The sequence below is a fragment of the Zalophus californianus genome, chromosome 3, assembly GCF_009762305.2.
Source record: "Zalophus californianus isolate mZalCal1 chromosome 3, mZalCal1.pri.v2, whole genome shotgun sequence".
Taxonomy (NCBI): Eukaryota; Metazoa; Chordata; class Mammalia; order Carnivora; family Otariidae; genus Zalophus; species Zalophus californianus.
In genome coordinates, this window is record NC_045597.1 from 33,755,802 (window position 1) to 33,778,246 (window position 22,445).

At 40.3% G+C, this 22,445-nt stretch overlaps 1 pseudogene; it reads left to right on the forward strand.

Annotated features, from left to right (window-relative positions):
- Positions 1 to 8,182: 8,182 nt before the first annotated feature.
- LOC113920479 overlaps positions 8,183 to 22,445 on the forward strand; it is a 75,334-nt pseudogene continuing 61,071 nt past the window's right edge.

Below are 22,445 nucleotides of genomic sequence, written 5' to 3' on the forward strand. Positions count from 1 at the left end.
GCAAACGCTGCACATTCGCACAACTACGTGTCAATGCACGCACACATTTGCAGACGAGCACCTGTTGTGGATATTTAATTTGGATCTTTATCTCCTCAAACTATTTTTAAAAAATAAAATAAAAAATCTCCAATGGCTTTGAGTTCCCAAACCAGCAAAAACCAATGGAGTAACTGGAGATAGTTCCAAAATCCATAAACTATTCACCATAAGGAAGATCAGTAGTCATCCCCATTGGATTTTTCCCCAGCAAATTTACTCCCCTTATAATAATCTGCGTAGAAGCACATAAAATGTCAGTTTACATTTCTTGAACACACACCAGCTGACAGATGAGAAAAGCCAATGACAGGTAAAAAGTCTGCACAGATCATGTGGAGCACTGGCACCAAAGTTTACCAAGGGAGGACAATATCATCTTATGAGACTATTAATTTAAAAAGAAACACTTGATGGTATTTTTAAGTTTGGTGCTGATCTTTTTTTAAAAACTCTGAAGACTACAAGGGATATCTAAAAAGAAGTCTCTTTTCCCATGGCTCCTGTCCATCCACAACTTCAATTTTTAATTCTCACAGTGGCTTTTCAAAAATGTTTCTCTTGAGCAATGGAAAATTTGAGCTATCTTATAACGTCACTGAACAGAATAAGCTCTTGAACAAGCTGCAACACAATTCTTTAGACGGGGTAACTGATGGGATGTGAAAACCAGGTAAATAAACAGGGAATCAAAGAGTACAGGGAGACGTGGCAAAACAAACAAATAAAACGGTATTGATACTGGTCTCTTTGACTGTTTAAGAAAAGTTCTGTGAACTTAAAAATTTCCCTGTCTCTCTGACCTTCCACCACCAACTAAGGCTGAGCTTTATTTCTTTTTTTTTTATTAAATACCTCTAACACAAAAGTATACTTGTTTCTTCATGGTAGTTGCTAGACCCAGTGAGTTGTGAGTGGCTGTGAGCTGCCACGTCACTGCTGGCAAGACGATTGGTAAAGGTTAAAGTAGAGAACTGAAGGGAGGGCTGCAGGCTTGGCACACAAGGCCCAGGAGCTCTAGAAACCAGATAGCCAGAGACAAATCCAGATAGGGGGAGAGAGCACAGACAGGAAAAAGAATAAGAGAAGAAAGGGAAATTATTATTAAATCAGTTTGTGAAGAAAAGTTATATGTTTTCACTACTTACCAAGCATATCTCAAGACAAAAACCATATAAAAGCAAAAGTTTAGGAGTTTTTTCAACCATCAGATAATTATTACCAACAAATGATTGATATATTTTGGCAGTAATGGGAGTCAGGACTCAGGCTTCTTCATATTTTTGTTGTTAGATTCACAACTGTGCTTTGGCTGTATGAATAGAGTGGCATATTATGCCTTGTTAATATGTAAAGATTATATCTTCTGAAAAGACAGAAAATTTTCAAGTATTATCACTAAAGAATAGAAATGGAACAAACAATCCTAAAATTTCCAGGGATCCACAAAAGACCTCGAATAGCCAAAGCAATCTTCACAAAGAAAAACAAAACTGGGGATATCACAATTTCAGATTTCAAGTTATATTACAAATCATTGGTAATTAAAACAGTACAGTACTTGCATAAAAACAGACACATAGATCAATGAAATAGAACAGAAAACCCAGAAATAAACCCACACATAGTCAATTAATCTTTGACAAAGGAGGAATGAATATATAATGGAAAAGAGTCTCTTCAACAAATGGTGTTGGGAAAACTGGAGCACCACATGCAAAAGAATGAAACTGGACCACTTTCTTAAACCATACACAAAAGTAAACTAAAAATGGATTAAAGACCTAAATGTGAGACCTGACACCATAAAAAATCCTTGAAGAGAGAACAGGCAATAATCTCTGATATTGGCCTTAGCAACATTTCTCTAGATATGTCTCCTAAGGCAAGGGGGAAAAAAGCAAAAATAAACTATTGGGATTACATCAAAATAACAAATTTCTGCAGTGAAGGAAACAATCAATAAAACTAAAAGGCAACCCATGGAATGGGAGAAGATATTTGCAAATGACATATTCTATGAAGGGTTAATATCCAAAAATATAAAGAACTGATACAACTCAATACCCTAAAAACAAATAATCCAATTAAAAATGGGCAGAAGACATGAACAGACATTTCTCCAAAGACATACAGATGGCCAACAGATACATGAAAAGATGTTCAACATCACTCATCATCAGGGAAATGCAAATCAAAACTACAATGAGATATCACCTCATACCTGTCAGAATGGCTAAAATCAAAAACACAAGAAACAGCAAGTTTTGGGGAGGATGTGGAGAAAAAGGAACCCTCGTGTACCATTGGTGGGAATGCAAACTGGTGCAGCTATTGTGGAAACCAGTATGGAGGTTCCTTAAAAAAAGTAAAAATAGAACTACCCTATGATTCAGGAATCACACCACTGGGTATTTACCCAAAAAGTACAAAAATATTAATTCAAAGGGACACATGCATCCCTATGTTTATAGCAGCATTATTTACAATAGTCAAACTATGGAAAGAGCTGAAGTGTCCATAGATAGATGAATGGATAAAGAAGATGTGGTGTATTATACAATGGAATATTATTCAGCCATAAAAAAGAATGAATTCTTGACATTTGCACCAACATGGATAGAGCTAAAAAGTATAATGTTAAGCAAATTAAGTCAGTCAGAGAAAGACAAATACATATGCTCTCACTTTTATGTAGAATTTAAGAAACAAAACAAACAAAGGGGAAAAAAAGAGAGAGAGAGAGAGACAAACCAAGAAACAGACTCTTAACAATAGAGAACAGGGGCGCCTGGGTGGCTCAGTCATTAAGCGTCTGCCTTCGGCTCAGGTCATGACCCCAGGGTCCTGGGATTGAGTTCCGCATCAGGCTCCCTGCTTGGCAGGAAGCCTGTTTCTCCCTCTCCCACTCCCCCTGTTTGTGTTCCCTCTCTCGCTATCTCTCTGTCAAATAAATAAATAAAATCTTAAAAAAAAAATAGAGAACAAACTGATGGTTATTAGAGAGGAGGTGTGTGGAGGCATGGGGGCAATAGGGGATGGGGATTAAAGAATACACTTATCATGATTTAAAAAAAAAGAAATAAGCGCTCCTGGGTGGCTCATTTCGTTAAGCATCTGCCTTTAGCTCAGATCATGATCCCAGGGTCCTGGGATTGAGCCCCACGTTGGGCTCCCTGCTTGGCGGGGAGCCTGCTTCTCCCTCTCCATTTCCCATTCCTTGCAGTCTCTGTTCTCTGGCTCTATCTCTTGGTCAAATAAATAAATAAAATCTCAAGAGAAAGAAAGAAAGAGAGAAAGGAAGAAGAAAGAAAGAAAGAAAGAAAGGAAGGAAGGAAGGAAGGAGGGAGGGAGGGAGGGAGGGAAGGAAGGAAGGAAGGAAGGAAGGAAGGAAGGAAGGAAGGAAGGAAGGAAGGAAGGAAGAAAGAAAGAAAGAAAGAAAGAAAGAAAGAAAGAAAGAAAGAAAGAAAGAAAGAAAGAAAGAAAGAAAGAAAGAAGAAAGAAAGAAAGAAAGAAAGAAAGAAAGAAAGAAAGAAAGAAAGAAAGAAAGAAAGAAAGAAGAAAGGAAGGAAGGAAGGAAGGAAGGAAGGAAGAGAGAAAGAAAGAAAGAAAGAAAGAAAGAAAGAAAGAAAGAAAGAAAGAAAGAAAGAAAGAAAGAAAGAAAGAAAGAAAGAAAAAGAAAGAAAGGAAGGAAGGAAGGAAGGAAGGAAGGAAGGAAGAAAGGAAGGAAGGAAAAATTTTTTAAAAAGAATAGAAATAAGTGACAAACAAGACAAATTGTTAAGTTAAAATAAGATGGTAGAAATAAGTCAAAATATATCCAAAATCACAATAAATGTAAATGAACTGAACTATCCAGCAGAAAGACAAAGATTGATTGTTATTTCTTTAAAGATATATGTTCTTCACAAGAGATTCATCTGTAAAATAGACACACATACATGCGCAGGTTAAAGGCAAAAAAAAAGAAAAGCTGTATAGACAAATACTAACAAAATAACAACTGAGGCCTTGAAATTTACATATGACAAAATAGCAGACTTTAAAGCAGAAAGCACTGTTGAAGATAAAGAGAGTCTTTATTAAATAATAAGTTCTTAAAACATTAAGTTAACCAGTATGGTATAATAATTCTATATTTGTATATACAAAATAAAATAAAGTAAAAATAAATTTCAAAACATGTCTATCATTGCAGTAAGAGCTTTCAACATACCTATCTCATTTATTGACAAATCAAACAGAAATTTTTTTTAAAAAATTGATTTCAACAACAAAATCAATGAGCTTGAATTAATAGGCAGATCTAGAACTCTGGACCAAACCATTAAAGAATAAATATTTTTCTGAAACACAACCAAAAACTATGTCATACAACTTGTTCCAACATATTTCAGAGGATCAGTACCTATAGGCCTTATTCTCAGACCACACTATGATCAAGATAAACACAAAAATAAACAAATTAAAAATCCATGTGATTGGAAATTCACACACCCCCCCGAATAATTCACAGGACACAGAAGAAACTATATTGGAAGTTTTAAAAATACTTAGAATGAAGAAGAACAAAGATATTGTTATCAAAGCAAAAACTCATGAAGAAATACATAGTCTGAGAATATTTTCAATATAGAGGAAGAAAGGCAAAAAGTAAATGAGTTTTAAGAAGATTTGTATCAACTTGATAAAATATTATTAGCTTCTCCCATGCTCTAGACTCCCCTCCCCTGATTCAGCCTGCCAGTAAGAGTGCTCCATCACCAAAGGAGATTCAGAAATAGCAATTGATGACGTGTGGTATCATGTGGCCCTGAAGTCACACTCCAAGGGTTTCTTGGCTTGCACTTACTCTGGGAGAGAAAAAAGAGGGAAAACGAGGAAGGATTTTTTTTTTTTTTGAAACAATGTGAATAGGTAGAGAACTGGGAAAATGATTTTTCTTTGATCCTTAACTGAACTATCATTAATCTCCACCACAGTCAACCACGCATAACCATCCAGTTTATAATTTTGGAGCTAGTAAAAACGTAATGAATTGTATGTCACACCAGCCATAACTAAACTCCTAACATTGCCTCAATTGCCTTGTTAATGTAAAGTCACTAAGCAATGAGTCTTCAAAAAATCACTTAAAATATTTCAGTTTCTTCATTTAATTCCTTCAAAATTAAAATTGCATACATTTCTCAAATGTTTTCTGGTGAGGATAAGCTGATAAAAATAATATAGCACAAGGCCTGGTGGCTACTGCTAATAGTTACAGTCAGTGTCTGCCTCAGAGAGACACCTTGTAAAGGAAATATCTAGAAAACATTGACATCAACCTGAATTAAAGATTTTCGCGTTTTAGAAGGAGACATCAGCTGATACCAGCCTTGAAATCGGGGCAGTGAAATGAGATTTATCAAGACAAACATCAACAGTACCCATAAGAACACTGTCCAGGACTTCTCTTGTCTAGCAGTAATAGCTACATAACTCTACCATGAATGAATCAGGCTAACCAACCACAGCCTTCTCCATTTGGGTGGCATTTTTGGTAGAGTCAAAAGGCTCCACCCTCCCCTCAACATTTATCACAGTGTGGGAAAATCTAACAGTAACAACCGGCCTTGCATTCAGGCAACGTGTCTAAGACCCTGCTGAGATAGAAACGCTATTCGTGAAACAGCTTTGAGTTAAAGAGTTGTGTTGCTACTAATCTGAAAGAATGAGTAAGGTCACAATTAAATTTTAAGGTGAGAAGCAAGAGAAATTTCATCTCATATATGAGTTTGGGCTTTGGACCGGAGTGAGGATTTCTACTGTTTGTGTGACCTTGGGCAAGTTATTATGCTTTTTGAGGCTGTTCTCTTATGTGCAAAATAGGGATAAAAAATAGTTACCTCGCAGGTGAGTGAGGTTTAATAAGCACTTGTGTCATGTGGCTCACGCTAAGCATTGGGTGAGTGGTAGTCATTATTCATGAAAGGAAAAAGAGTGGGTGTGGAGCCAGCCTTGGCCCAGGACGAGAGGCCTGAATCCGGAGCCATTGTGGGAGAAATGGCTCACACTAAGAACATCATGAGCGTTCGGACTTTCTACTGAGAAGGAGCAAGAAGTGGGGGTGTACTGAGACAAGAGTGAGACAGAGATGACTTACTTCACCTCCTTCCCAGTGGAGTTTCAGACCAGGTCCAGGTGGGAGAGCATGTTCTCCCCTCCGAGCGAAGGCAGTTCAGACGTGGGAAGATCTAACCATGGAGGGCTGCTGGGTGAGCCTCTGGTCTGAGAGCCCAGGCCCACGTAGAGTCTTGGCTGCCTGTGAAAGGCAAATTGCTTCCCATCACATACCTCATATTTCCCAGGCAGGACCTACCTACTGAACATTACACATAAATTCCAGATGAAAGCAGGGCATCCGTTTCACAGTCATGTAACTTTCCCAAACACTGCACACACAGATTTATAGTAACATTGGGCAGCCATGCAAAAGGTTGCATTGTGTTCAGTAGTATTGCTTCTAATTTCAGGAGGATTTCGGTTGAAGACCTTTGAAGTGGGAGCTTGAATCATGCATCTGTAAATTCCTCATTTTCCACAGTTATTAAAACACCCGTCAGTGCCAGGGTATCCCATTGTTCATTCACTCCTTTGGCATGCCAGTGTGGGGGCGGATGCCAACCACACAGCAGCCACGGAGTCACAGACAAATAGTAGGTGAGGCGGGCAGGCGTCGTGGAGACTAGAGACTGCATGCCAAAGGGACACATGCTTGGGACCAGCCATACTGTCACCACTCAGAAGTCCTTTAACTCCTGTGTGTGGTGAAAAATCCTCCTGAGCTACGTGACACAACACGGAAACAAACTGAGTGCATCAAGAGGTGACCTTCTACATCCAGCACGGTTTTAATTTTAAATAATAATAAAAACCCTCCGTGCATACTAAGATTGGCAAACATGTTCTTATTGTTCCTCATCTACTATTTTTGGCCTGGCCACACTCCACGGGTCGGGGAGAGAGGATCCAGTAGGGTATCCCAAGGTCGTAGTCAGAAGGCATATTTATAGTTTAGGAGATCAACCCCAGCCACAGAAATATGAGTTAGAACCAGAACAACATGTTTGCCTTAATTAGTTCTTTTCTTTGGAGTACAACACACTATATATAAAACACTTTGTTCCCCCGTACCCCAGATCACCACCACTAATTATCATCATAATGCCTTAATAGTAATGTTCCCATACAGATGGTTCAAACCTTCTCACCTACATTATCTATTTTTTCTTCAAAATATTCTTATGAAATAGCTGGGGGAAAGCTGTTATTATCTCATTCCAACACATACATAAATGGAAGCAAAACCTAGATATTTAAACAGGGTATAGCCAGAAACAAATAAAACTAGTTTTTAGGCGTAGCTTGTGAGATCAGTTTCATTATGCCCGTAGTGACACCTGCTAACTCACCCACAATCATCTGTTTTCAGTAATATAAGCAGGACCAACTGCCCCGGCCTGAGCTCCAGAGGTGACTAAATGGAGGCAGCATTCATTCTAGGAAGGGTCAGCAAACATGTTACCTGCCACCAAAGTCTACCTATTAACAGGCAGATGGAGCAGCCTTTAAAAATTCCCTTTAAAAAAAATGTTTTGTCTAATACAGGGTTACTCAACATCAGCACTAGTGACATTTTGGGTAATTCTTTCTTTGGTGTGGGGGGCTGTCCAGGGCCTCTTACGATGTTCAGCAGCTTCCCTGGCTTCTACCCACTGGTTGCCGGTGGCACCTTCCCCAGGCGGGACAACCAGAAAATGTCTCCAGACGTTGCTGAATGTTCCCTGGGGAGAGAGAAGGAGGGGGACAAAACCATCTGCGATTGAGAAGTGCTGTCTTAATGAATCAAAAGCAAGTAACAACTGAACACTTCTCCCAGTCTGGCCCTGTATTAACCAGGTGCTACAGGGTAATAAATAACATGCTTTTGCTTTCCTGGGACGGAGGTAAAGATGGAGTTTACGTTCACAGAAAATCACTAGAGGCTGGATATGAAGAGTCAAACTTGGCACAGGTAATTCAAGATGGGAGAATCATCACAGTGGGTCAGAGCAGGCTTCATGGAGGGGTCGGAATTGGACCTTGAGAACAACATTAAGTGATGAAAGACTTTATGGCATTGCTGAAGGGGAAACATTATATATACGGATCTGGATACAAAAAGGAATACAAGAAGACTGGATTGCCTGAGTGGTGGGTGCTGGGGAGTGATTTCCTAGTGCTGGGTCGATGTCAGCCGGAGGGCAGTGCCGATAACCGGTCAGATCTCTGCCCTGTGTATCAGTTGTCCTTGTTTAGAAGACACAGAAGGCAGGCTTTCAAGTCAACTGATGAAATGAAGCTAGAAATAACAGTGAGTACAATGGATGGCAAGATCAACCTTCAGAAAGATCTTAAGCACCTGGAGCAGCAGACTGAACTTAATAAAATGTTATTTCACGGCGACAAATGTAAGGTTTGTGTTTGCATACAAAAAAAACCGACTGCAGAGATCAAGTACAGAGGTAAAAAGGTGGAGCAAAAGTCAATATAAAAAAAAAAAGAATTCTGGATTTTGTCAGAAGTGTATTTAGTGGAAATCAACTATAAAATATTAATGTCCCCTCCCTGACATCCTAAAAATATAATAAAACCCTAGCTTCCTTAATAGAAGCATATTATCTAGAATGGGGGAGGTGACCATTCCCTTTTGCATATGCATTTAGAAATCCACAGGTGGATTACTGTCTTCGGGTCTTTAAAGCTTATAGATAAACTGGAACATATTCAAAGAACAGCAAGCCCAGTGAGGAAGAAGTTCGAAATCAGACCTCATAAAGAATTTGAATTTTTAATCAGGAGACAAGAAAATCCCGCAAACATGATAGTTATTTTTGCATATTTTAAGGCCCTTAGTGGTAGGGATAGAATTAGGACCAGTAAGCAGAAGTTATAAGGAATTAACTTTTAGATCAAATGTAAAAAATAACTCTCCTGTTCTCAAAGTTGCCCAAAGATGTTACTTTTAAGAGGAAGTGAGTTACCCTCTGAGAACATTTTCCAACAGAAGCAAGATGATGACTGAACAAGAAAATTAACATCTCTATAAACTTCCATTTCTTCTATCTATAATTAGAGGTAAGAACAAAGAGCTTTATGAGATAATATATGGCAAGAGGCTGGCATCTAGGAAGTACGTCAAAAAATGACATCCATTACTTTTCATTTGTTTTCTGTAACCAACCCCCCACCCCACCCCTTTACCAGGAAGCCACAGGTGGATCAACTAATGTATGGAGTTTCCAATATCTTTGTCTGTTATTGGAAGGAGAATCAGGATCTGAACTGCGTGGTTACAAGAATTCGAAGCCTAGATCTCCGATTTCTCAATTACAGGGCTTAGGAAAGAGGTGACGTGGCATTTACTGCTTTCATGATATTGTAACCATGCAGCATAACCAACTTCTCACATTTCCCAACTTACCTTATTTATTACAGGCTTTTGTAATCACTTGTTTTCATACCCAATGCAACTGAGCCAAGCTAAGCTCAGATTAGAGTAACTCAGAACACCACACTTGCCCTGCGTCCTCCCTCCCCAGTCAGGTGGGAAAAAGAAGTGTCACTCCTGCTAACTGGTGCGAGCGAGGGCTCCACAGGCCCACACAGGGAGAATGCTGGGACCTTCCCACAATCCTCATCGTGTGTGGCTCTACAGGCCATGTTGGTTATATTAACATCACAGCAAGTGTCTTGAATGCTTCCTCTCGTCAGGATCTGATGTGGCTCTAATCATGACACTACTCGGAATCTCAGAATGACCGTGACAAAATGAATAGAATTTGTCTTTGGTGTATGGTCCCTAAGAAATAATTCTGCTAGTTCACAACAAAACTCTTCGGTTGAAGGATTGCCAGACAGTCATGTGGAACTGGCCTACAATGCTTTCTTCCTGGCATGTGGGAGCAGCCTTCTGTTAGCGAGGCCAACATCCCACCCTTGCTTACCACCAGTCTCCTTACTGTGCTTTTATCCTGGTCTACGGCTGGGATCAGGGCTCGGCAAACAAGGCACTGGAGCACAAAATTTCTGCATGCATCCCACACTTGCCAGATCCTGAAACTAAGTGCCTTGGGCTCTCCAGCTTGACTGTCCTACGTTTCTCCTACTCTAAGAATGAGTTCAAGGGCTATCTCTTTTCAAAAGACTTCCACTGCTTATGTAGCTGGAGGCCACCTCTCCCCACTGAATTCACACTGAAATCTACCTGAAGCCCCCTTAAGGCATGTGAAACTATTTACCCTGTGACTTATATACACTTACTAGCGACAGAGGTTAGTTTCCTACCCAATACTCACTCTCCCCTTTGCTTTAGTAACAGAACCTTGATAAATGGCCTGATAAGTCTTACCCAGCTAAAAGACCGTATTTCCCAGCCTCTCTTGAAGCTACATCTCTAAATCTTGACCACTCGTTTAAAATGCAGCATGAATGCCCAGAAAGTCTCAATGAAAGAGAAAGGGTACACACTTCTTCTCTCCCTTTCTCTATCTTGGTGTATGAAAAACAGATGTGATGGCTGGAATTCCAGCATCAATTTTGAACCCTATGGTCAATGCCCTCCTCACTCCAGGCAAGTGAAGGGGAAAGCGAGAAGATCCCGACACACTAATGACACTGCAGAGCTTTTATACCAGCTCTAGACTGCCTCCCTCAAAACTCTTTTGCAGGGGGAGAAATAAATTTATGCATCATTTAAGCCACTGACACACGCCCCCAAAAGTAATTGTAACTAATATAGGTGTTGATACCAAAAGGGGGCTGCTGCATTAGCTAAAATGTAGGATGAAAGGAGGTGGTTGAGTGGCATCAGCAAAGACAAAACTATTGCAGTCCAGGTAAAACTGTGACTAGCAAAGCATCAGAAGGTAGAAAGGGCTGTGGCATTAATGAGAATTGTGGGAGATTTTTAGACCGTGGTGTGTGTTGGCTGATTCTTGACACTGTCAACAATATCCTACAAAAGAGGTGAACCCAGGCTAGAGCTAGCCGGGCTGCCAGCAGGGTGGGAAGGAATACAGCTTTGCTAAGTGCCAGTTGCTCACAGACTAAGCTAACAGAGAGTCTACTTTGGAGCCTTTTCAGGCTGGAATAGCTTACTACTTCCTTACTTCAAAGTGAAGCTACTGTAAGCCATGGCCAGAAGCAGAAGCACAAGCAGCCCTCATAGGAGATAAGACCATGGCCCGTGCCTTTTTCAAATACTTCCTTTTAGAGTTTTTTTTCCTGTTCAAATGTGGAAGCAGTTAATTACAAAGGCCACCAGGCCTATTTTTTCAAATAGTCTCAAGGTAATTTGTGGGGAGGAGGCGTTGGCAAAGCATGGAGGCCTGTAGGTCATAAATCTTTAGGCTCAACAACCTTATCAAGACAAGATCTCTGATTCTGGTTACTCACACGTGGAATGAAACAGCAGCAAGTAAATTGGAAGCCCCCTTGGGTTTTTAGGGAACTGTACTGCTAATGAAACCCCAAGCCTCACCAACAGCATCATGACAGTCCAATCTCTGAATCAATTTCTGAGTCTCAAACTTAACCCCCCAAAAAGGTGGGATAGGAATGCAGCCCCCAAGAAGAGTCTACTCTCTAATGTCTACCTTGGAAAGTCCATTGAGGAGAATGGACCAGAAAGAGCATCCCAGAACCCCAAGCCCTGGGGCTTTGAGGACAATAACCATGGACATCACCCCATTGCCTGGGCTGGCGTTGTCACTATTCTGGCCCAACATGATTTAAAAGTTGTTGCAGCCTAGTGTCTGATTTTCTCCTTTTCTGTATACAAGTTATATTGCAGTCATTATGTTCCTACTTTACTGTCGAGTACTGGGTATTATGGGCAGAGACTTTTTGCCAGACCATGACAATCCACCCTGGGTTCTGAGGGAGCTGACTGCACCCGGGCAGAGATCCTTAACTGTGAGCTGGAGGCTATAAGGGTGTTGCATTTTGGGGTGTCTCCACTGGGGAAGGGTTCTACATATGAGAGGAAAGGTGTGCATGCATATTTGGCAGAGACTGATAGCTTCTTACTCACCCCTTCTCTTTGTAACAGAGCCCTGAATTTTATTTAGCTAGGCATGCTGTTTATTGAACAGGCAGTGGGAAACACTGGATGCTTTTTATTGGAATCATGCTTTAGGAAGATTACTCTAAAACAGTAGATAGTATTCATTAAAGGAAAAAGAAAAAGAGATTAAAAGGAGGGATTCTGGCTAGAAGTCTATTGCCATATTCAAGGAAGAATTAATGAGACCTAAATAAAGCTGGAAGCAAGGAAAATGAGAGGAGATGGGGACAGACAAATGCACAGGTGGATGCTGCTCAATTTAGTGATGAAGTGTGAGGAACAGAGCAAAAGAAAATGTCACACATGACTCCATGGTCCATTTAGAGTATATGGCATAGTGAGTGGTCACGCCAGGAACAGAAACAGGGGAAGTGGGAGGAAGAGCAGGACCATAACAACTAAGATGAACTCCGGTCTGGGTCTGAATATAGAAGTGTGCGTTGAAGCAAGACACCCAGGCTGGAGTCTGATACAGACTTGAAGTCATCGAGAACGGAGAGAGGGAGACTGCAGACTGGAAAATATAGCAATTAAAAAGATAGCAATTAAAACAGAGACCTAGAAAAGATTGTCAAGAAAAAGTCTGTAGAAAGGGTAGAAAGCCAAGAACTGTCTAACAGGATTGGGAAATGTTTACATAGAGGTCATTTCCCTATCTCACCAGTCAAGTCCGGTGGTCTCAAAGTGTGGTCTCTGGACCTACAGCCTGAGTATTATATGGTGTTATGGACTGAGCTGTGTCCCCACTGGAATTTATATGTTGGAGCCCTAGCTCCCAGCATCTCAGACTGTGACTGTATTTGGAGATAGGGCCTTTAAAGAGATCATTAAATTAAAAAGAGGCCATTAGGACCCTAATCCAATCTGACTGGTATCCTTCTAAGAAGAGGAAATTTGAGCCCACAGGAAACACCAGGGATGCACACACACAGAGGAAGGGCCACGTGATGAGGCCATCTGGAACCCAGGAGAGAAACCTCAGAGAAACCAACCCTGCTAGCACCTTCATATCGGGCTTCCAGACTCCAGACGGCGGGAGATAAATTTCTGTTGGTTAAGCCACCCAGTAGGTGGTAATTTTGCTACACTAGCCCTAGCGTTCTCATATATATGAGAACGTGCAAGAAATGTAAACCCTCAGGGCCTACCCTATCCTACCCTAGAAACTCTGGGGATGAGGCCCAGCAATCCGTCTTTTAACAAAATCTCTGGATGATTCTGATGCACTGCTAAGTTTGAGAACCAGTGGTCTAGAAGATTCTAGCTCAAGAACAGAGGAGGCCAATAAAGGATATTTTCTCTTTTATCCTGAGTTGTCATATTCTTTATAAAGAATTCCCTAAATAAGCAGAAACAGACCGTAACGATGTCTTAAATGATCAGCTTTAGTTTCTCTTAAAACTAATTCAGGTAATAACATCTGTATCAACTAAAACATTCATTATACTGGTTCCTATACTGGAGACCAGTGGTTCCCAAGTTGTAGGATGCCAAAAAATCACAGAGGGAGCTTGTTAAAAATACAGTTTCTAAAACTTGGATTCTACTGGTCAGGGTAGAGCCCAGGACTTCTCTCTTTAGCAAACATCAAATAATCTTGCAGGCATCAGTGAGGCACAAATCGTGCTTCTCTTAGTCAAGGAGTAGAAAGACGAGAACAGCTATCCAGATATGCTGAGGTGGCTACAGAAATCAAAGAACTTTACATGGCTTAGAAGCAATCCTCAAAATGCCATTTCAATGACTTCTTGGTCTTCTCAGACAGCCTTTTTCTCAGTCTGCTCCAGGTAATCGGAATTGCTGAGATTCTGTAAGACCATTCATTCACCTTGGGAAGAGTGACTTCAGAGGCTGAAAATCAGGTAACAGGCACTGACTAATGTTCCTCAAACTCTCCCACCCCTTCTGGATGTCACAATTTTTAGTTCTAGTTGCATCTGAAGAAGCCACATCAAGGCAGGTCACTACTGGTAACATCAAACAAAATTTGATTTTTTTGGATCTCAATCCCAGACACTTCCTGTTCTCCAAATAAGGAGAATTAGTCATCTTTCTTTGTCCTCTATTAAAATATAATACAAAATTTCACTTTTTTGTCCAACTACCACCATGTCAAATAACACTAGGGGGAAATGCCCCGTTTTACCACAAACCAAATTTCAAACATGTGTTCAAATACAGAAATAAGGTATGCAATATGTTTGGCTAAATAAAAGTCATTTATATGAAAGATGTAGTTGACCCCGCAACAACACCGCTTTGAACTGCATGGGTCCATTTATACGCAGATTTTTTTCAAAAAATACAATACAGTTCTGTAACTGTATTTTCTCTTCCTTATGATTTTCTTAATAGCCCTTTCTTTTCTCTAGCTTACATTATTGTAGCAATGCAGTATACAATACATATGCAAAATATGAGTTAATTGACTGTTTATGTTATGTTCCAGCCTATGGTAGGCTAAGAGTGGTTAAGTCTGGGGGGAGTCAGAAGTTATATGTGGATTTTTGACTGCACAGGAGGTCAGTCCCCAAACCCCTCGATTGTTCACGAGTCAACTGTATTTTATTTTATTTATTTTTTCTTCTTCTTCTTTTTTAAGATTTTACTTATTTGACAGAGACAGACACAGCGAGAGAGGGAACACAAGCAGGGGGAGTGGGAGAGGGAGAAGCAGGCTTCCTGCTGAGCAAGGAGCCCAATGCAGGGCTTAATCACAAGACCCTGGGACCATGACCTGAGCCGAAGGCAGACGCTTAACGACTGAGCCACCCAGGCGCCCCTCAACTGTATTTTAAAATAATCATCTACTCCCTGCATAGTAAGTAAATAAATAAAAAATAAATAAACAATGAGTGGATTAAGAGCCTTTTGTTGGTAATAGTTCTATCTTATTTTTCCTCTTAAATAGTGAACGTCCATTAGCTATCCTTTCTTCAGTTTTTCAGATCCTTACAATAAACACACTTTAGTTGAAACATTTAATCATTTTAAGGGTTTCTTTCTATAACCACCACCTTCTCATAAACAAAGTTTCTATTCAAAACTTCAGGTGTAACAATGGAGAAGCCCCTCAGACAGAAGAATTACCCACTGATCTCCAGGGAACCTGACTCACTTGCCTTCCTTCCTGAGAGATGGTTCACACAGTCAGCCATGTTTTTGCTGTTGTTTGCAACATACCTGTATCCGATGAGAAAACCTGACATGAAACATTGAATATTAACAAAACTAATTTGAAATTTTTAAGGGGTTTGGATTATTTTGGACAAATAGCTAAAAATGACAAAATTAGCTCAGAAACAAAATTACACCAGAGAAGAAAAGAGAAGCTGAGGAGGGCTGATTCACCCTGTTTATGGCTTTGTCAAAATCTCTTCACTAGAAACGAGAGCTGGCTCTTTCTGCCACACAAGTTTCATGTGTAACCTTGCTCTGGGGGTAAAGGGAGAATCACCTGAAACTATATTAATGAGCCTCATCCCTGCTGGGTGGAGTAGTTGTGAAGCCAAGTCTCGTAGTGATGGAGGAGCCTCATGTAATATTAACTTAACGAAGCAACAGGAGCCTATCTCCTTTTCCAATCTCTCTGTGGCCCCCTACAATCCTCTCTAGTAGGCCAAAGCTAGTAGCCCCCTGCTGAAGGACATGTCACCTCTCTTCACAGTCTTGGTCCCATTTGGCTAGCCAATTCTTTTACCTCAGCTGAATGCCAATGGACTTCCTAGTGACACCTAATGAAGCGACCTTGCAGGTCAAGGTCCCACGAAGGGGAAGGACACTGGTGGGTGCTTTAATACCCGTTCACCAAAGATATTCAAGCTCAAGCCATTTCCAATCCAGTTTCTGTGAGGACTAGTTACTCCTCCTGTTAAAATGACTTCCGCTTTCTCCTTGGGAAAGAATAACCTGGCCTTATCATGCTACACTACATTTTCCTGGCCTGGGTTTTTCATTAAAGAGAGTCTCAAAGACACCACCTCAGCCTGAAGCATCCCAATGAGAGGCATGAAGCTCACATAGTGTGTTCCTACTGTCAAATTTCTCCCTTAATTGCAGGGGTGGGGAGATTTTTGTTAAAAATCGAGAATCCCAGAGGGAGTCACTTTTCTTGCCATTATAAAGCCATCAGTCTCTTCTGGAATAGGAGCCATGCAGTGTGTGTTAGAGGAAGTGGCTCAGACCCAGTGAAAGGGTCTGCCTGAAGAGAGGTGATGCTGAGAACTCCTAACGTAGGGCATTATGTTATTGTGAAAGACAATGGATAAAGAAAGGCTGATAGACTAAAGAAGAAAAAGTACGTAAAACTGAAAATAAAGATGCTAAAGGAAAGGAGCGGAAAGAATGAGATCTAATGGGTCTAATTATAAAAGGTCTGTACATAAGTAATCAATTAACTGCAAGTCAAATCTAATTGTATTTTGCTTAAGCTATTCTATTTCATTAATTATATCAGTCAGTATATACAGACTAACTCCAACACTCAACAATCAGATTCTGTCCTGGACAGCAAATCAGATAGACACAGTCTCCGCCCTCAAGGAGATTATAGTCTTGAGAGAAAGAGATATTAAAAAATAATTATCCAAGTACCTATATAGTATTATCAAAGAAAAGTACAAGATGCAATGAGAGTGTGTAACCAGAGTAACAGGATGGGGAGCGCTCGAGGACGATCTCTGAGAGGAAGTGACATTTAGACAAACCAGGAGCAGGAAGAGGCAGTAACCAGGTGTGGAAGGGGCCAGAGAGGAGCTCTTGGGGAGGTTCTCAGAAGCAAGCAGCTCGATATGTTCCAGAAATTACACCAAGGCCAACGTGGCTGTGGAAAAATGAGCAAAAGAGACCGATCTGGGGGCAAGAAGACCAGGAGAAGCAGATAATCAGGGCTTGTAGGACTCAAGAAGACTTGGTCTTTGTCTTAAAGGTAATGGGAAGCGATTCAGGTTTTAGCAGGAAACTGGCTTCAGATTTGACCACTAGAGCTGCTGCTGTGTGTGGAAAAGATCAGAGAGGGACGGGGCGATGAGGAAAAACCCATGAAAGGGAATTCAGGTGAGAGGTGAAGGTGGCTTGGACAATGAAAACAACTGAACAGATTCAAGAAATATGACATAAAAATGTAATTCAAATCATGCACTCCTCTGCTTGAGAACCACCCAATGGCTTTCTGTCGCACCACAATAAAAATCTAAACTCCTTACCACGGGCTACAAGGCCTTAGATAATTTGGCCACCGTATCTCTCTCCAACGTTACCGACTCTGCTCACCCCTCAGCTCTCTGTGCTACAGCCGACCAATCTGTGTTTAGTTTCCTAAACTCTCCACGCTCCTTTCTTTGTTCTATCTGCTGCTGCTTCTGAGTAAAGCACTTGTGCCCCGTGTCTTAAGGTTAGTTTCTCGTTATTCACATCTCAGCTTTAATTTCGTGTCCTCAGGGAGGCCCCTGCTAGCTTCCATGTCTCCGTATTCTGTCATTCCTTCAGTCATTCAATAAATATTTATCAAGCATCTACTATGTGCGAGGCCCTGGAAGATTGGTGAACAAAAGAGAAAAAAAACTCTCTCCCCTTAGGGGGGATTCTAGTGAAGGGGAATGGCCGATAATAACAAAATACGCAAACTTATGCATCATAAGTCTTAAGTAAAAACAGAGTATGCTAGGTCAGAAGATTATGTTAAAACATCAGAGGAGTTAGGAAGGAAAGGAAGAGAAATGGGAAGTGAACGGGGCAGGTAGGAGCGGGTGGTAATTTTACATAGGAGGATCAGGGTAGGCCTCGTTAAATTAAATGACACTGGGCAAAGACAAAGAGAGTGAGTTGCCCCGTGGAGATGTCCAAGTGTGTTTCCCTTGTAGCCTTGATTACAATTTTTAATTATATTTGCTTCTTTGCTTAAAATGTAAGTTCCATCAGAGCAAGGACTCTTGTCTGTCCTGTTCATTCCTGCGTCCTTACCTTAGCACAAATATTTTGTGTGATGAGTCAACACATGAAAGGAAGCAAATGGTTAAAGGGCTCTCCTATCAACTTCCATACCAATCAAGTAGAGTCAGGATGCCTGATCTTAGCCAATGTTGATTATTTTCCAAGATACCCAGCATTTATTTGGCAGAGAACCATGGGTAGCTGAGGTTCTTGTCTGCCCACGACACACTCTCCTTCCCCATTTCTCTGGTAACAAACTCCTCTCTACTGTGGGAATCTTCACTCCTCCCAGGTGAGCACATCTGCAGATAGCCAAAGTTCCACACTGCTGTGGCTAAGAATAAACCCCAGGATGGATGTGTGACTCAAACTGTGCCAATCAGGGCCTTTCAGTGTTGTTGATTTTGTTGCTCTATATGAACAACATAAGCTTCCTGCAGCCAACTTTGTCCCCATGTACAGAGATCCTGTCTGAGAATGAAGTCAATGCAAAGAAAGCAGTGATTAAAGAAGATACATAGAAATGGCTTTATAAGTGCATGATAGAAATTCTTGGATGCATTCATTTCCAAAGCCAAATTCATTCATTAAATTTTCCAATTAAGTGAGGGGAAAAAATTAATTTCAAGTGGCTTTTTTTTCTGTCATTCACAACTTAAAATTCTTTATTAAATATATCTGCCCAGCAAAGGTTTAAAGAATGCGATCAGGAAACTAGAAACTATCCATCTTCCAACTAAACAGGTGACTGGTGACAATGGGACCATGATTAATTCTATACAAAATGTTCATTCAATTAATAAAACATATAGTGAACATCTACCATACACCAGATTCTGTGCTAGGAGCAGGGGATAGAATGTTGACATGACAACCAAATCCTTGTCCTTGTTTGGAGAATATGAACAGTAATAAGTTTCATGTGAGGTAATGCAAATGAAGAAGCTCAGGGTGTAATGGAAGTTCAAAGTAGAGAGCCCAGTCTAGTCACCAGGAGTGGAGGCACGGGGTACTCGGGGCAGCCCTCAAAGGAAAAGATGCCTAAGTCAAGACCCAGACTAATAATTAGAAATCTGTCAGAGGAAGGCAGAGGAAAGGGAAGAAAAAGAATTGTGTCAGAGAGAAGGGCAATTCAAAGACCTAGAGGCAGGAGGATCTTGGGTCAGGAATGTTCGTGTGTGATACTATCAGCAGAATCTCAGGGAATGTCTCCATGGAATCACCTGTCACGTGACCTTGTAAACATCACACATTCCAGCTTTAGCATTTGCACCTTAATGACACTTTCCCTTTGCAAAGCACACACCCGCAACTTTATCCCACATTCTGTTTTCCCATTTCTTTATTAAACGAACACCATGAGGATGGATCACTTATTAATATTATTTAGTCTCCTTATAGAATAATACAAATGATCATGTTTCTATCAAATGTCGCAGATATCTTAACATTCAGACTGTGTTTATAACTTTATTGAAGTAATTTCTATATAATCCTTCTGAAGATGAGGTTTCAGTGGCATGCCATGTAGCCTCGACTTGACAAAGGTTATGCCTTATATCCCTCTGTAGAACATTATAATCATATATTTCAATAATAAGGTTCTGTAGAGATGAAGTGGTTGTTTTGTGTAACAAGATCATATATCTTCCAGCTGGAATAAAATGAGACTTTGAAAACAAAGTTATTATATTGTTAAATGGGACATAGAAAAGACATTTCTCCTCCTCAGAACGTTTGTTATGAATTTAAACAGAAAATATTTTTATGGGAACAGCAATCATAACTTACGAACAATTCTATTTCACCAAGTTTTTTTTTAATGAATCAATATTTTTGGTTACAAAGAACATTCTTCTAACTTGATATGTTAATGTTCCATAAAATATCTTGGAGTTGAAATATTGCATCACTCATGACTTTCATTTTGCCTAGCGAAGGCCAAATCATGTTAATTTTGTGCAAACCACACATCTGTTTTATCATAGAGGATCACTATTTCTCACTTGCTAAAAATATATACAACAGGAAAAAAAAAAAAAAGCCTCCCAAAGGCTACACTGGTACACATTTAGTCCTACCACAAGCAATCTATGGTCCTTGAATTGAGCAAATCACCAACCAAACTAGCAAATGTTAATATTGCTGTCTGCTTTTCATAGAGAAAAGTGTTTTGTTTCTTTTGGACACATTTTCAGGAAGTGAGGTAATGCTCAATTTTCCCCTAGGAAAGGAAGCCTGGGACATGCTCAGAACTGGCTTGATAGGGCCATTGTTTGAAGGTAGAGGCAGGTGGTGGGTGGTATGATGAAGCCAAGATAAGATTGAACTCAAAAGCAATGAGTATGAATGTTCAAAGTCACTGACGTCAATTAGACTTTTACAGAAGAAATTACTATAGTGTGTGGCTTTAGGATTAATAAATAATTATTGATCACAGAGGTCCTCCTTCCCCTTCCCACCATCTGACCTTTCTTGTAAAAGTTACCCTCCCAACTTGAGTTGCCCTCTCCTCCAAAACAAAAAGAAAAAAGAAGTGTTTTCAAATACTTCTCTATATTGGTTGTAAAACATGAACTGAATGTCCTTTAATATCTATTGCTTGAAGGCAGTCAAAAAGTAGATTAAGTGAACTGACAGGAAGTCTTCATTAATGTCCATATTTCATACCACATGTTTTTATGGTCACAACAATTTTGCCTAAAACTGAAGCTCTCGTACTTCCCTGAAATTGTAGTTCTTAGAGTGTGAAGGGAATGATACTGCATTCCGTGAAAGTTCTAGCCATTTCCCATTTATCAGTTAAGGAACTTGGATGTTACTGAAATCCTGGGCCTCCAGAACTTCCTGAACTTTCCCCTAATACCTGAGAGAGAAAGTAGTCCCCAAAGGGACTAATTCACAAGTAGGAAGAGTTTAATCCCTGGGAGAAAATTTGGTCTAATGAAATCACTTCAGCATGCCAGAGATGCTTTGGAAAATATTTTATTATTTCTATCACTTACATTACAGCCAATTATTTTGTAATCACTAATAAGTTTGTCCTCCCTCGGCTTCATCTCCTTGCTATGCCTTGACTGAGATTCTGAGATCTATTTTATCCACTTGACATAGGGAAACGGATCTAGAAGACTTCACTGAAGTTACTGAGTGTTATCCCTGTGACGCTGGGGAGGGAAGCAGCCCTGAGCCCCATCTGTGGCTGTGCTTTCTATCTGGAATCTCCCTGAAATCATAACAATAATACCTGATATTTACTTAACACTTTTACAGTTTGCCAAATGCTTTCACAGGTTTTATCTTCTTTAATCTTGACAATGGCCCCTGAAAGAGATACCACTGACATGATTCATTCTCATATTCAGAGGAGAAAAATGAGATGTTAGAGAGATGCCATGTAAAAACCCAGATCTCGTTTCAAGAGGCTCGAGGCAGTGTGTGATGAAGCAGGAGGGCTAAAACATCATTCTCCAAAAGAAAATCCAAATGAATCCACTTTCCATCATCTCCACACAGATGGCATTATGGCCCATGTTGTTGTCATCATTCACTTAGACTCTTGCAGGTTTGACGTGAGGTGTCCCCCCCTCCGTTCTTCCCATTCCAGCATGCACCGCCAGCTGAACTTTTCATATCATTTCTCAGATCATGTCACCCCCTGCTTGGAACCCTCAATGGCTTCCTTCTTGTTGCACATAGAATGAATCTATAAGTCCTCTCTGTGCTCTGCAAAGCCCTCCATGATTTATCTCCTGAGCACCTCTCCAAGTGCGAGATGGTTCCAGCCTCACGGTCCCTCTCTGTGAGCACACCAAACTCATTCCAGCCGAGAGCCATTGAATATCCTCTTCTGTTTATCTAGAACATTGGTCTCCAGGTCCATTTCCCATGTCACTTCCTGGGCCTTCTTTAATAGACTGTAGAATCACTGTCTATTACCGTATCACCTGCTTTTATTTCTTGATACCATAACTATTTGAAATAATCTTACTTGTTCATTTCTCTTTTCTCTTTCCACACACTTGCTCTACGAGAACTGTTACCCTGACCATCCTGATCCCTAATACCCTTTATCTCTAACCTCTTTTAACTAGTATATAATTGAGAGCCAAGAAAATCTTGCAAACAAATTAATGAATAATATATGGTTGGGGTTTTTTATACCTATACTATGGATCTACCTAACTATTTAATTTTATGGATACAAACAATACATCTTATTAATTCCCCCACTGAGGGACAATTGGGGCATTTGTGATTTTTTTGCTATTGTAAACCACACAGAAACAAACAACTTTGTTCTGAGACCCTTGTGTCTTTGTGCAAA